Genomic DNA, 12,351 nt, shown 5'->3' with positions numbered 1-12,351 from the left:
TGCCGCTTACTGCACATTTGCAACTTGACATTTACTCCTGGGTTTTTTGTTTTGTTTTTTTTTTCTGAGACAGAGTCTCATTCTGTCACCCAGGCTTGAGTGCAGTGGTGTGATCTTGGCTCACTGCAACCTCCACCTCCTGGGTTCAAGCTATTCTCGTGCCTCAGCCTCCCAAGTAGCTGGGATTACAGGCGTGCCCCACCACGCCTGGCTAATTTTTTTTTTGTATTTTAGTAGAGATGGGGTTTCACCATGTTGCCCAGGGTGGTCTAGAACGCCTGAGCTCAGGCAATCCGCCCACCTCAGCATTCCAAAGTGCTGGGATTACAGGTGTGAGTCACCGTGGCTGGCTCTCCTGTTGTTATTTGATTAAGACCTATTCCCTTTTATTAAACTATGTACTCCACAAAGGCTTTAATTTCTTTCTCACCACCGTACATGTCCCCAAATATATGCCAATATCGGGCACATGGTAGGCACGCAATGAATACTAATTCACTAAGTAAGTAAATCAGGCTGTGGTAACCTCCCTCAGCCAGCTGCATTTATACTGACAGGCAGCATAGTACAATAGTTAACTGAGTATGTGAACTCTGAAACCATGCAGTTCAGGATTAGGTCCTGGCTCTGCCATCTCAAGCTGTGAAGTTTGGGGCAAGTTAATTCACATTATTGTGGCTCAGCTTCCTCCTCTGTAAAATGAGGTAATAGTTCTGTATTTCATTGAATCTAGGATGTCTTTGATTACAATAGACGCGCCATGTACTATAAAGAAAAACAATCCTGTTACATTAGAATCCAATGCTTACTCAGACTTTTTCCATACAAAACTACCATCTGTTCTAGCAATAGGACTGGTGAAGCTGCATTTCCTAGAGAAATGCTCCACTGTGCATGCCTCATCTAACTCTCAGCTCCATCTTGGAGACTTTCTTCCATGCCGTTGGCACCCATTCTGCAAGATGATCTGAACAGCAGGTGTCAACAGAAGGTTTCAGACAAGAACCAGGAACACATAAACAACAAGTAACCCAACACATGCCGTATCAGCAATGTTCATAATTCACCTGAACTGCTGAAAATATGAACAGCTCTGGCCAAGTGCAACACCCCCAGTATCTCCATTGGCACTTCCACTCTTCTGACAGTAATAATAAGAGACCATGGCTTGGAAGATGCATCTCAATTTCAGAAAAGTTAAGATATGAAAATCGTCGGTAAATGTATGAACTATGGTAGATCTTAGGTTGTTGTGAGAATTAAGTACATTAAAGTATATAAATTTTATATATTCAAAATTTGGGATCCATGGAGAGTTCCTTTGGGCACAATCTCTTCCTGTGAAATCTTAAACATACAATAACAAATCATCATTATCTCCAAGCAGGTATTACTGCCTCTGCCAGGCAGTCTTCCACCAAGTGTCCTCTCTCGGCACCTCTAGAAGGACCAAGCCAACTGATGTCTCCTCCAAACACTCAGCACAGCTGTCAGAGGAATCTATTCTCTTTTTTTCTGTTTCTTTTTCTTTCTTTCTTTTTTTTTTTTTTAGACAGTCTCTCTTTATCACCCAGGCTGGAGTGCAGTGGTGCCATCTCAACTCACTGCAACCTCTGCCTCCGGGGTTCAAGCAATTCTCCTGCCTCAGCCTCCCGAGTAGCTGGGACTACAGGTATGTGACACTGCAACCAGCTAATTCTTGTGTTTTTAGTGGAGAAGAGGTTTCACCATGTTGGCCAGGCTGGTCTCAAACTCCTGACCTCAGGTGATCCAGCCACCTCGGCCTCCCAAAGTGCTGAGATTACAAGCATGAGCCACCGTCCCTGGCCAGATGAATCTATTCTTTCATTCTGTATAGTAATGGAAACAATTTGGAGCCTGGAGACATTCAGGCTTGTTCAGTTGTGCAGTGATGAGATTACAACTGCCCACTAGAATATTGGTGGCATCAAGGAAGGAATTTTAACCGGCTTATTCACTGCCATATCCTCAGTGCCCAGAAGTGTGGCTGGCACTTGGTACCAACTGCATAAAGTGGAATGAACGACGGAATAATTTCATAATATTTGGTAGAGTTAATAATGGTGGGCTGAGATAATTCACACTGTAGAGGATATGACTCACAGCTTAGTCAAATGTAAAAAAGGCTTTGATCTTTAGTCTCTCCTTTTCCATGGAAGCCTTTAAAATATCCCAGTTTTATGGGACGATCTTAGTGGAAATAAACTTGGTAAGTTGAAATTATATAATTAATTATATACCATGTCAATTATAATTATTTATTGATCCAAGGTTCATCATGGATCACCTGGCAACAGTGAACGAAACAAAAAAAAGTAGCAGGTGTTTGGACTTAGTTCATGCTTGTTCATTCATTAGATGAGGATTCCCGCCCCCCTGGAAATCCTAAGCAGTTTTATTTGGCTCCGAAATTGAAAGCTGCAATCCAAGGGCTTCAGACACCTCTGTTTCTCTTTCTGGCTTCTGGCCCGGAAGATATTTTATTGTTAAGCTGCTTTTCCATATATCTAATCCTATTTATTAGAAGTTGATTTTATATTTTAAGTTTCAGTCTTCTAATGATGCAGTTTTACACAATGGATAAAAAACGCACAGACTGAAGTCAGGCTCTCACAGCTTGAATCGCAGCTCCATAATTTACTAGCTGTGTGACATCGAGCACATTACTTAACCTTTCTGTGCTTTAGTTTCAGAATCTGTAAAATAGGAATAAGTATAGTACTTACATTACTAGATTGTAATGAGAATTAAACAAATAAGCAATGCCTTCAACACACTAAGTGTCACATAACTGGTAAATAAATAAATAAACAAAATACACTTTGGCTCCCAAAAAGCTTTTGTTAACAATTGATTATATGATAGTTTAGGCATGTGATAGAAGTTACTATAAACAGGTTTATATCAGACTTGTATTTGCATGTCTAGTGAAAACATAAATGTAGCTCCTACATGAAGGCTTGATTTTTTTTCACAGATTGTTCTGGTGGAGTATGGGCTAAGGTCTTTGATCACATACGACAGAAACTCACACTGGCTACCTTAAGCAAAGCCATTAGAGGGGCTGGCTAGAATCAAGCCACACAGAAAGAACAGGAATCAGGTATTTCCATTTCTGGGGATTTCAAGAACAGGGATCCACGGAGAGTTCCTTTGGGAATAATCCCAAGAAGATTTTCCCTCTTGCACCACTCCCCTGGAGATCTAAAATCTGTGACAAATCACATGCCCACCTTCAGGGCTAATGGTTGAGAGCAGATGTGGGACCTGGGTGGCTGATCCCAACAGGATTGCAGGGCATGAAGGATAGAGTTATACAAAGGAAAAGCAAAATGCTATTCTCAAAGAAGTGGGGCAAGTTGCTAGGCAGGCCAAAGTAGCAGCTGTCCACCATATGAAGAAAAACGGAGGGAGGGCAGTGTTCTCTAAAATCCTGTTTATGTTTGCACTGTAGGCCTTTCCAAAAATTTAAATATGTTTCACTCCTCAGAGGGTACTCCCTGAGAGGCTGTCTCATGCTCCTTATCCTCCAGGCATTCATGCAAAAAGAGCAAGAATCTGGCAATCATCATAAATTGCTTTCTCTGGCCTAATGAAGCAGATCTCCAGTTGTTTGAGTTGCATTAATTTAAATACTAATCTTTGAAATACAGTTTCATAATATCAATAATTTCTAGTTCAACCAAAACAACATTATGCTAAACTTTCAGAATTCAGCAAATGATAAGGTTACAAAAGCACTTCACGTATTCATGAATCTTCTTTTTAGTTGTGTTGGTTTTGGCTGTAAGTACCAGAACACCCAACTTGAAGTTGCTTAAGCCAAATAAAAATGAATCTGTGCACATAACTGGATATCCAGATGGAGAACAGGCTTCAGGGAACTTAATCCAGTGGTCCCAGCTCCACACCTGAGCAACTACCAGGATGCTTTCTGCCTTTGTTTTCTCTCTGTGTTCTTCATCTCTGGCTGGAAGCAGGATGGCTACAAAATTTCTAGACCTCGCCACTACACACAACAATATCTGGAGGAAGATAAGATCGTTTCTTTTCTTATTACTATTATAAATAGAAATGGGGGTCTCACCATGTTGCCCAGGCTGGTCTCTTAAGTCCTGGGCTCAAGCCATCTGCCCACCTCGGCTTCCCAAAGTTTTGAAGTTCCAGGCGTGAGCCACCGCACCTGGTCAAGATTGTTTCTTTATTCAGGTATCGGGAGTAAGGTAACTTTCCCTGAAATCCTCCAGCAAACCTTCCTCTCATCTCATTGGCCCAGACTGGGTCATGTGCTCAGTCTTAAAATAACCCAGTGGCCAAGGCAGTGCCATCTGCTAAGTGGCTTGATGAAATTTTATTTTTTCTTTTCCTTTTCTTTTACTTTTGAGACAGAGTCTCGCTCTGTTGCCTAGGCTGGAGTGCAGTGGCATGATCCCTGCTCACTGCAACCTCTGCCTCTCAGGTTCAAGCGATTCTCCTGCCTCACCCTCCTGAGTAGCTGGGACTACAGGCGTTTATTACCAGCACCACACCTGGCTAATTTTTGTATGTTTAGTAGAGATAGGGTTTCACCATATTGCCTAGGCTTGTCTCGAACTCCTGATTTCAGGCGATCTGCCGATCTTGGCCTCCCAAAGTGCTGGGATTACAGGCATGAGCCACCGCTCCCGGCCTTGTTAACTGGCTTAGATGTGGGTTCTTGAACCAGTCACTGGCAAACACACACACACACACACACGCGCACACACACACACACGCACACACACTAATCATGCCTGGCCCCCACTCACAGGCCACTAGACAGTAAAAAAGAGGAGGGATATATGTTAAAGAGAAAATAGGATAGGCATTTGTCTTCCCCACCAGCACTCCAATATCTGGACCTCACTACTGCCCACCCCCATGTTTGAGAAATTTAAGATTCAGTAGAAGACAGGGGCCACTTCCCACCAACGATGCTGAAGACACCATGAGCTTTCTGTTCCCTCGAATCAGGGGCTTGTAGCAGAGGCTACACCGATCACACATACCTGACTCAGGTTCTTTTCAGAACCCATGATGCAAAGAGCCAGGAACCACCTGGAAAATCCATTTGAGTGGCAGGTGGCGCCTAGTTTACAGGGACAGCCGTGGTAGTAGCAATGGGACATCCAGTACAGGGCTGCCAGATTTAACACGAAAATACAAGAGGTCCAGTTAAATCTGAATTTCAGATAAACAACTTTTTCTTTTTTTTTTTTTTTTTTTTGAGACGGACTCTCGCTCTGTCGCCCAGGCTGGAGTGCATTAGCACCATACCAGCTCACTGCAATCTCCACCTCCCAGGTTCAAGCGATTCTCCTGCCTCAGCCTCCCAAGTAGCTGAGATTATAGGGACCCACCACCATGCCCAGCTATAGAGACAGGGTTTCACCATGTTGGCCAGGCTGTTGTCAAACTCCCAAGCTCAAGCAATTCACCCACCTCGGCCTCCCAAAGTGCCAAGAAATCCACCCACCTAGGCCTCCCAAAGTGCTAGGATTACAGGCGTGAGCCACTATGTCCAGCCTAAGAACAAATATTTTTAGTATAATTTTTTTAGTATGAGTATGCCTGATATATTGCACAGAACATATTTATGTTCAAAAATACATCATTTATTTAAAATTCCAGTATAACTAGGTACCTTGTATTTTGTCTGACAACCCTTATCCAATGGCATCCAGTTTCTGGTGGCAGCAGAGTGTTGAGTGGTGAAGGCAGGAGAGCCCTCATCAGACTGGGTTTATCAGGCATCTTCCAGGCTGCTAAATACCTTCCTGTCTTCTGCTTGGTTTCTAAGCCTACTTCTGCATCATTACCAGGAATTCTGTGAGAATAAATCATACAACGTAAGCTTCAGTTGTCTGCAACTATAAACCCTGGTCATACAAACCTCAACATCCTCTACAAAAATGTGAACCTGTCTTCTAGCACTGAGATCTGTATAAAACACAAAGTAGGGGAAATTTTTGTTTTAAAGCATGAGTAGCATGGTGTAGCCTTCTAAAGTCTGGGCCTCAGGAGAACAGGGTTGTTTGCAAGTTTCTGCTTTGTCAGTGGTTAAAGGAAATTCATGCAATGTTTCCTGCTTCAACTAAGCTAAATGTAAAATGAAAACAATTCTGGAACACTAGATGACTTGAAAATCAAGGATTGTAAAATTCTGGAATAGACGAAACCTTTCCCTTACTAGGACTGTTCCTTTTCCTTTAGCTCTCTCAACTAATACAACTAAATTCTTCTAATAAATAATAATCTCATCATTATTAAGTCTAAGACTATGAATACATTGAAAACCTGTAGTGTGAAAAGCATTGTTTATATTTTTGGCTCCTAAATCATATTGCCTTCCTATTAACTTGTCTTACTGCCCCAGAATAATGTTATCTTCCTGGTTTTTAATTCCCTTCGGATCGAGGGATGATGCTAATTTACCAGTTGTCATGGAATGGTGTGATTAAGCAATTTAATTAACGAATGGCTGGCAGACTGGAAATACCGTCCTTCTGTCTTCTCTAGATCATGAAGGAAGCATGTTGGTTCTTGATCATGAAATTAGCCACCTAGCACGCATGCCAGGGAGTGGTAGGTCTCTTGAGCTAGTGGCTTATTAAGTGAGATTAAAGGTCGTTTGCTGAGGTTGAGTGGTACTTCTAAGGTGGACACAGCCTCTCTAGACTCTTCCAGCTTCATCTCCTCACAGCTAGAGCTGCTGACATGGCTCTAGAAGCCAAATCTGAGGCAAAGATTCTCCCAATTGAGAACTTCAAATATGAACAGGCTGCTAAAGTATATACGGGTGGAGGGTTGTTTTTCCACCCAGCATCCATCCTTCTTTTCTCACACAGCTTGATTTTCTTACACAAAAGTATTGCTCCCAAACTATGGGAAAGTTTAAAGGAACAGTAAAACTAAAGCCTGCCTTTTCAGGTTTCTCTGAAGCCTCTTTATGCAGGATGCTACAGAATCTTTGATTCTGCAGAATTGCCTCTTGCCTAGTCAAAGTGGAGGAGCAAGTGACCAAGGTCTGGTACAACATGTGGCCATAGTGACATATGTCACCAGTAACACAGTGACTGATCCACTCAATTAGAGTCCATGGGACACAAATAAAACTTGGGCTGGGACTTCTGGGAAAAAAAACAAAAAAATTTTTTGCTCTTTTTTTCACTGGATTTGAAGTGATAGAAAGTTAGGTTTGGAACTACAGCAACCAAACTGCTACCACAATGAAGAAGCTTGGCTGAAAACAAGACACATCAGAGAATGTACAACAAAAAGACAAAAGAAAGACTAGGTAGGTCTTGGTAACACGACCTACTTCATCAAGCCATCACTGAAGCCAGACAGTAATCCCCTTTTTAAAATCCCCTTTTCTAGGTCAGTTTGGTTTCTGGTCTTGGAAAAGAGAGTTCTAACTGATACCACTGGCTTTCCCCCACATGTAAGGATGAGGCTGTCCAGAATGAATAGGCACAGCCAGGCTCAGGGCCAAGGCCTTAGACTTCTGGATGACGATTAGGCCGTCTTATTTAGGATCTCCTGCTAAGGTAGCATATAATTTCAGGCAATCACTTCACATGAGTGTCTCTGTCTCCTTCCCTGCGAAAGGAAGTACTCCTAATTGCCCTAGAGACTCGCATGGTCATAGTGGGGAGAGCAATGTGCACGGAGCAGGTAGGGAAAAGCACTCGGTACAACAGGATTCTGTTCTAAGGTAGTATTCTTGTATTTGCTTCCCAAGCAGCCTGGGAAGCTTTACCAAAAGGAGTAGCTTCATTGTTTTTGTTTTTCCTAAAGGGCATGATTTGTTCCAAAATCAGAGCATTTACAAGACAAATCACCTTTAAATTCATTCACCTTGAAGTTCATTTTTTGCTTCATTTATTTTTGTGGCCAAATCATGTTTTCCACCAAGAGCTCATAGTTTGTTTTGAAGGAGGAATGGTTAAAAGCTAAATATAACTGTTTGAGTTCTATGAATAATTTAGATACTAATGTTCAACAAGTGTTATTTCACAAAACCACACGCTCAATTTAGGATTAAATTGACTTGCTCGTTTGTTTATTTTTCCCGGGAGGGAGGGGCAGTGCTAGATTATGTTTTGGTTAATCATATTTCTCCAGAGAAGCTGACAATTTCAAAATGTGTTTCTTGAAAAAATGACTAAATGTGAATAACACTACTTTTGTAAATTACAAAAGTGATAAATATCCTATAATTTGCAAAGGTGATACTGAAGGAGAGAAAAATCTTGGTGTCTTCACAATTGTTTAAGAATTGTGTTAACAAGGCCAGGCGCAGTGGCTCATGCCTGTAATCCCAGCACTTTGAGAGGCTGAGGCAGGTGGATCACTTGAGGTCAGGAGTTCAAGACCAGCCTGGCCAACATGGCAAAACCCCATCTCTACCAAAAATATAAAAATTAGCCCAGCGTGGTGGTGCAGTGGTGCACGCCTGTAATCCCAGCTACTCGGGAGGCTGAGGTGGGAGAATCACTTGAGCTTGGGAGGTGGAGGTTGCAGTGAGCTGTGATCATGACACTGCACTCCAGCTTGGGTGACAGAGCGAGACGCTGTCTTAAAAAGAATAAAAAAAAAATTGTGTTAACAACATGCCTGGTACCATAAAACAACCCTTTTTATTATTACACAAAGTAGTAGTTTGTGAAATCAAAAAACAAACAAACAGAAAAAGGCCTGAAGTAAATAGAGATGAAACTCTATTCCTCAGTCCTTGTATTTCTTTTTTTTTTTTTTTTTTTTTTTTGAGACGGGGTCTTGCTCTTTCTCCCAGGCCAGAGTGCAGTGGCGCGATCTCGGCTCATTGCAGGCTCCGCCCCCTGGGGTTCACGCCATTCTCCTGCCTCAGCCTCCTGCGTAGCTGGGACTACAGGCGCCCACCACCTCGCCTGGCTAATTTTTTTGTATTTTTAGTAGAGACGGGGTTTCACCGTGTTAGCCAGGATGGTCTCGATCTCCTGACCTCGTGATCCGCCAGCCTCGGCCTCCCAAAGTGCTGGGATTACAGGCGTGATCCATCGCGCTCAGCCTAGTCCTTCTATTTCTACAAGAAAATGTTGGCTCCCAAGAAGGTCTGATTATAGCCGCACATCTAAACTTGTTCTCCAACCCAGTGATTTTAAGAATAAAGCTGATATTTTTATCTCTGTCAGTCTGACTCCTGTGTTTTCTTCCTAGTTGATTCCAAACTCATGAAAGGAGACGGGTGTGATCACTTACCTCTCCTAAAGCCCCCAAGGGGGAAAGTGCTTAGAGAGATGACCTGAGGGAAGCCTGGTGTGCCTGGAGATAGAGTGAGTGCAGGTGGAAAGCAGAATGAGATGAGTTCATGGGATAGATGGAGACCAGATCATACATGGTCTTATGGCCATGGTATTAGTTTTATTCAGAGCCAATGAAAAAAACATTGAAAGGTTTCAAGCACAGGAGTGACATATGAAGATTTTCATAGAGTTGTGTAAAGAAAGGCTTATAGGGGATCAAACATAGTAGAAGGGAGATGAGTTACGAGAGTATGGCTGTGGTCCAGGTAAGAGATGAGGTATTCTGGTTAAAGCCCAATAGGTTCTTCTTGCCCACTGCATAGATAAAGCCAATACACTGAGATAGCAGAGAAAGAGTTTAATTATCGCAAGACAGCTGAGCAGGAGGACAGGAGAAGTTTCCCAAATCTGCCTCCCTGAGAGCTCAGAGGCTAGGGTTTTTAAGGCTAGATTGGTGGGTAGAGGGTTAGGAAATGAGAAATGCTGGTTGGCTGGGGCAGGAATGAAATCACAGGCACTGAGTTCATTCCTGGGTGAGGGTGACCAGACAGGTGGTATCATTTGTTCCCTCAGAATGCAAAGTCTGAAAAATATCTCCAACACCAGTCTTGGGTTTTACAAGTGTGATGTTATCTCGAGGGACAAGTAGGGAAGTTATAAACCTTTTGAACACCAGCTACATGACTCCTCTGCAGTAAGCACATTAGGAAACCATGCCTAGTTATCATTTAACTATGCATAGGTGTTACAGAATTCAGGCCCCTCCCCAAATTCTAATTTTGTGGACTCTATTAGTTTTACAAAGGTGGTTTTGGTCCCCAAACAAGGAGGGGAATAGTTTTGGGAAGCAGCTATTATCATCCTTGCTTAAAGGTTAAACTATAAACTAAATTCCTCCTGTAGTTATCTTGGCCTACACCCAAGAATGAGCAAGGGCAGTTATCTTGTGAGGTTAGAAGCAAGATAAAGTCAGTTATGTTAGATTTCTCTCACTGGCATAATTTTTGCAAAGGCAGTTCCAGTCTAACTCATGGCAGTAGTAGTGGAACTTGAAATTAAGAAATGTGGATTAGGTGAAAATATTTTTTGGAGTTGAATTAGTACAATTATGTCTGGCAGATACTATTGGTTTTTGCCCCACCAAAATCCAGTCTTCTTTTTCTACAGTACACAGAACTCATGCTTTTTACCTGGGCACTTGGCTACCTAGAACAAAGATTATATTTCCCAGCATCTTGTAGCTTGATGTGGCCATGTAATTAAGTGTTTGTTTGTTTGAGATGGAGTCTCACTCTGTCACCCAGGCTGGAGTGCAATGGCGTGGTCTCAGCTCACTGCAACCTCCGTCTCCTGGGTTCAAGCGACTCTTCGACCTCAGCCTCCTGAGTAGCTGGGACTACAGATGCATGCCACCACACCTGGGTAATTTTTGTATTTTTAGTAGAGATGGGGTTTCACTGTGTTGGCCAGGCTGGTCTCGAACTCCTGACCTCATGATCCACCTGCCTCGGCCTCCCAAAGTGTTGGGATTACAGGCATGAGCCACTGTGCCTGGCCCTTAAGTTTTAATCAATGATAGGGATATAATACGTTCAACTTCTGGGACATATTCCTAAAGAGAGAGGGAATGCCCTCCTTTTCTCTTCCCCCATCCTGATGCTTAGAACATGGGCTTTATGGCTAGAGCTGTCTCCTGAGCCACGAAAATAAGGACTAGATTGCTTACAAAGATGGTACTAGTGATTCATCTAATATTTATAGGTATGCACCTTTGCGATATAACTGTGATACTTCTTGAATAAAGAGATGTAGTCTATTTCCCCATCCCTTGAAACTGGACAGGGCTTGTGACTTTTTTTGACCAGTAGGTACAGCAGAAGTAATACTGCAGGACTTACAAGCCTAGACCTCAAGAAAGCCTGTAGCTTCCATTCTCACCCTCTTCAAACACTACCCTGAAAAGAAGCTCAGTCTAACCTACTGGAGGATGAACAGCCATGTGGAGGAGACCCAAGTGCCCAGCCGTGAGCCACCAGGAGCTACTTCAAATACAAAACTAGATTCTTTAAAAATTTAATTTTCTGGTTTTATTTCTTTATTTATTTTTGAGAAGGAGTTTCATTCTTGTCGTCCAGGCTGGAGTGCAATGGCATGATCTCGACTCACTGCAGTCTCCACCTCCCGGGTTCAAGCGATTCTCCTGTCTCAGCCCCCTGAGTGGCTGGGATTATAGGCACCCGCCACCACACCTGGCTAATTTTTGTATTTTTAGTAGAGACGGGGTTTCGCCATGTTGGCCAGGCTGGTCTCAAACTCCTGACCTCAGGCGATCCACCCACCTCGGCCTCCCAAAGTGCTGGGATTACAGGCGTGAGCCACCGTGCCCGGCCAATTTTCTGGTTTTATTATTTAAAAGTTACCAGACTTGGAAGTTTACAATGAATCAATACAAAAGCTCTTCCATTTGAACTTTTTTTTTCCCAAAAATCAAAAGACGAGCAAACCAGAGCTAAATCAAGACTGAAAACTGCCAAAGTGATTTTTTCCCTTTCTTCTTACTTTATTTATTTATTTGTTTGTTAGTTTATACAGCATCTTGCTCTGTTGCCCAGGTTGGAGTGCAGTGGCCCAATTGCAGCTCACTGCAACCTCCCCTTCCCAGGCTCAAATGATCCTCCCACCTCAGCCTCCCAAAGTACTGGGATTACTTATAGATGTGAACCACTGAGCCGGGCCTCTCCTTACTTTAAATACCTTATCTTCAGGGCACTTATGCTTCTTATCTATTTGACTACAGTCAAGTTTGATCACTATAGAAGTTAAGCCATGATGTAGAACAAAATTGGTGGTTTAAACACAATTCAAATAATATCAGATTTCGTACAGTCGTTTTAGCCAGAACGCTTTCAATCGATCAAAAGTTCTTCCTTTTTGCCATTAAAGCTTTATATTTCCTATTAAATATTTCCTAATTTTTTTGGTCTGGAGAGTGTTTCTGCAAACCACCAATTGTGAACTCTCAGAA

At 42.6% G+C, this 12,351-nt stretch overlaps 1 long non-coding RNA gene across 1 annotated transcript in view; it reads right to left on the bottom strand.

The window, feature by feature from the left end:
- The window catches only part of LOC116475534 (uncharacterized), a 137,458-nt gene that overhangs the window by 113,205 nt on the left and 11,902 nt on the right, over nucleotides 1–12,351 (bottom strand). Inside the window, exons 3-4 of the long non-coding RNA XR_009215386.1 lie at nucleotides 5,684–5,866; nucleotides 5,049–5,179 (exon numbers count right to left, since the gene is read on the bottom strand). This is a non-coding gene — a long non-coding RNA (uncharacterized LOC116475534). The remainder of the gene's footprint in view (nucleotides 1–5,048; nucleotides 5,180–5,683; nucleotides 5,867–12,351) is intronic.

Source organism: Hylobates moloch, unplaced genomic scaffold (assembly GCF_009828535.3).
Source record: "Hylobates moloch isolate HMO894 unplaced genomic scaffold, HMol_V3 SCAFFOLD_10, whole genome shotgun sequence".
In the NCBI taxonomy this organism is placed as follows: Eukaryota; Metazoa; Chordata; class Mammalia; order Primates; family Hylobatidae; genus Hylobates; species Hylobates moloch.
Note: the sequence above shows the minus strand (reverse complement) of the source record. Positions and strands in the feature narration are given on the sequence as shown.